Below are 3,644 nucleotides of genomic sequence, written 5' to 3'. Positions count from 1 at the left end.
ATTATATAAATTTAAAGTCCAACAATGGACAACATGCTGAAGTATAAATGTTTGAATCGGCATGTTCAAACGGATTCTAGATCATATCACAGGGACAAGCTTTCAAAAGATGATCCAAATCAACTAGCAAATGATTCTGGTTGAGTTCAAAGTTTGAGGAGTTCAAAATACTCCTAATTTCATATAACCCTTTCCGATCAGGTGGGGTTGTTAACGTATTCATCATTAAAGTTATAGAATTAGATTATAAATTTCAGTTTTGGTAGTTATTAAATAGTAGTTGAACTGCTATATAACTATTTTATTTATGTAATGAATATCGTTGAACAAAACCCAGTAAAGTTTCCATTATGTTTACATTATTTTCTATTACATTAGATTTCCAGACCTAACATAATCTTCGCTTGACTGTTTTTATACAGCTCTACTACAGAAGCTTAAAACTGGATAATAATGTTCCCCTTGAACAGAAACTATGAAACTTTGCCTTCTTTTTTTCAATATTGTTTGTTTTCTGTCTCATAAAATATAAATACAGAAACTAAAATAAAACAAGAAGAAAGAACTGAAACACTGCCTTGAAAAAAAACTACTACATTTGAACACATTAAACATGAGAGTCATAAATACCCAACATTGTCCTTTTATAAGTCCCAACAGAGAAGAATATCTTTCTGAACTCCTATAATTTAGGATGCGTGGCTTTCCAACACGGACAAAAATAAAAGATCATACCCACATGAGACTACATTTTCCTTCAGAAACACTAAAAACAATTCATAAAATAACTTGATAAAGCCACCTGAAAACTACTTCGTAACTTATGCAAACAATGGTGGCATACAAAATTTAGCTAGCCTCTGCATGGGACATTGTCAAGCTACAAAGCTATCAATTATTAAAGGGTTATTTATTACTAACCCTCTTTGACCACCTCTCTTTCATGCATTCCTCTGTCTTCTGCCTTATCTCATATGAGCTCTTAAAGAAGTTGGCCTTCATGGCCAACTGTACCATGGATCTCTGAGACTTGGGATAATATTCCAGCTCATTTTGGTAAGTTGGGTATAAAACCAAGTCATTAAATATGGATAACTGCTTTCTGACAGCCCTCAAGGTTTTCTTCATCTCTGCATTTTCATATTCCAAAGCCTTGGTCCTTGCATCTTCCTCAGAAAGCTTCTCCAAATCCATTAGTAAACAGAATTCTCAAACCTTCCTGTTTAAAAGAATAAGAAATAGTAAGGAGCTCCAAATACACGAAAAACCTTCACAAAAAAATAAATAAATTGGGCAATTCAGCTCTTTCCATTTGGATTGTCCACAGAACCAGGCAAAAAAAGAACAAACCCAACACATCAATGAAAACCCAACACAATTTCAAAGTAAATTTGTGCTTTATTGGATGCAAAACAACACATCAGGAGAAACCCAACTCAATCTATTCGGAAAGAAAAACACAAACAGAATTTGTTAGCTAGGTTAAGCTATTATTCCGAATTTGCAGAGACCTATTTGCCTTGGAAAGAAAAGTAACCTAATAAAAAGGGAAGTTAAATCAAGACGGGGGAAATATCTTAGAACAATCTTCTTAGGCTGCCAAAAAACTGGAGTTACAGAGGAATGAAGCGGGCGAGAGTTATTAAAAAAAGACTTCAGATCGCCATTTTACCTGAACACCAGAGAATCTGTGGCCCTGCATTAACTATTCGTAACCCTAATTTTGGAGGCTAAACAATGAATCGTGGAGCACGCCTACGAAAAAAAAATTAATTCAGTATGGAGGGAATTACAAACCTTGTCAGACACAGCTTTTAAATTTCAATGCATTGAAAGGTCATTGGTGTAGAAGGACGGTCCTTTTCGGGACGATCGAAAAGGATTTCAGCATCGCCGTTTTTTTCTTCCTCCTGATCGGGCAATTCGCTATAGAGTCCATTTTTCAATTAAATTTGGAAAGAATATTTTAATAGTGAAATGTGGTATATTTTTTTATTGGGATGAGTGTTTTGTTTATTATGCCTTTTTTTATATGTTTGTTTTTGTCTATATTCGTTCGACATTTATTAATACAGTCATTGTTAAAAGCTTCATTAAGTACTATCCAATCATAGCATCATTTGAACAAGTACAGAAAAAAACTCAATGAATGTTGTTCTGAAGGCGGTTATATTTCAGGAAATTGAAAATTGTACAATTGATCAATTTCCAAAAAATCAATAGATTTTTGTGAAATTTTCAGTATTTGATTTCATAAAAGCACTGTGTTTTTGGGAATGTGGAAAAAAAGGGTTTGACTTTCTTTTTCTCCGGAGATTAGTCTGATATGTAGGGATCTTCATGTGAATTGTTTGTGAAATAAAAATAAACCAATTAATTTCATGAGGCATCATTATGCACATTTTATATCTAGGATATTTTATGATGTATTGTGTCATATATGATGTTGGGTGTTTAAGTTGTTCACTTCTAATGAAACATGTTTAGAATAATTGTAATAGTTTATTAAAATGTTTTGATTCGAATCTCCTATAATTATCGGCTCTATCTAATCATGTCTCTCTTTACCTTCTCAATTACCATAGATTTATCTATTATAAGCCTTACTTATCCTCCTTCCCGTGTCTCTCTGTCACACACACATCATTCTCTTTCACTTCTTCCTTTAGAGTTAAGAAATTTATTTAATTTTCTTCTAGAATCCTAAAAATTAAAATATGAGTTATGATTCTGGAAGAGATTGTGAGTTTTTTTTCATTTTAAGCATTTCAAATCATACTCAATGATCCATCATTAGAATGAGTGAAGGGTGTCTTCATGTGAATTGTTTATGAAATAAAAATAAACCTATTAACTTCACGAGGTATCATCATGCACATTTTATATGAGGGAGATTTTATGATCTTTTTTTAAATGTCTTGATTCATAATTACCAACTCTATCTAATCATGTCTCTCTTGGCCTAGTGGTGGAGAACTTGTACTCTTGAAAGAGAGGTCACAAATTCAAATCCCACTGGGGGGTAGAGTATGTACGCCTCATTTGTAGCGCCAAGCGCCTCTCGAAAAAGAGTGCGCGGTAGTCCCATATCACTGTCACCATATGTAAACCCAAAAACTATGGCATAGTGTCGTGGACTATAAAACCACCTTTCCTTTCCTTTTCCTTTTTCCCCACCTTCTCAATTACCATAGATTTATCTATTATAAGCCCTACTTATCCTCATTCGTGTCTCTCTGTCACACACACATACATCATTCTCTCACTTCTTCCTTTAGAGTTAAGGAAATTATTTAATTTTCTTCTAGAATCGTAAAAATAAAAAGTATTCACAAAATTTAAAATAAGTTATTTAAAAGGAGTTAAAATAACAATAATGTAAATTATATATTTTGAATGTAATAAATTTTTATTAAAAAATGAAGACAATAAAAAAATTATTTTTACTATACTTACCCCATCTGTTGTGAGTAGAAATTATCTACTACAAATGTATTTCTTTTAGATTTATAACAAAGATTTCTCCTTGTACTACATTTCTCCTTGAGCCCTTTCATCCTAATGATGGATCACAAAGTGTGATCTGAAACGTTGATAAAAAATTTGTTAGATTGTGGTGACTGATCAGGAAAGTACTGTACATA

At 32.6% G+C, this 3,644-nt stretch overlaps 1 long non-coding RNA gene across 1 annotated transcript; it reads right to left on the bottom strand.

Moving 5' to 3' along the window:
- Positions 1-578: 578 nt before the first annotated feature.
- On the bottom strand, positions 579-2,007 carry LOC149578850 (uncharacterized). Its single transcript, XR_016364883.1, has 2 exons — positions 1,798-2,007; positions 579-1,219 (listed from the first exon to the last, which is right to left on the bottom strand). It is a non-coding gene; the product is annotated as an uncharacterized LOC149578850 (long non-coding RNA).
- Between the last annotated feature and the right edge of the window lie 1,637 nt (positions 2,008-3,644).

This window comes from Cupressus sempervirens, chromosome 1 (genome assembly GCF_028749045.1).
Source record: "Cupressus sempervirens isolate cs-2001-9-10 chromosome 1, ASM2874904v1, whole genome shotgun sequence".
NCBI lineage: Eukaryota > Viridiplantae > Streptophyta > Pinopsida > Cupressales > Cupressaceae > Cupressus > Cupressus sempervirens.
Note: the sequence above shows the minus strand (reverse complement) of the source record. Positions and strands in the feature narration are given on the sequence as shown.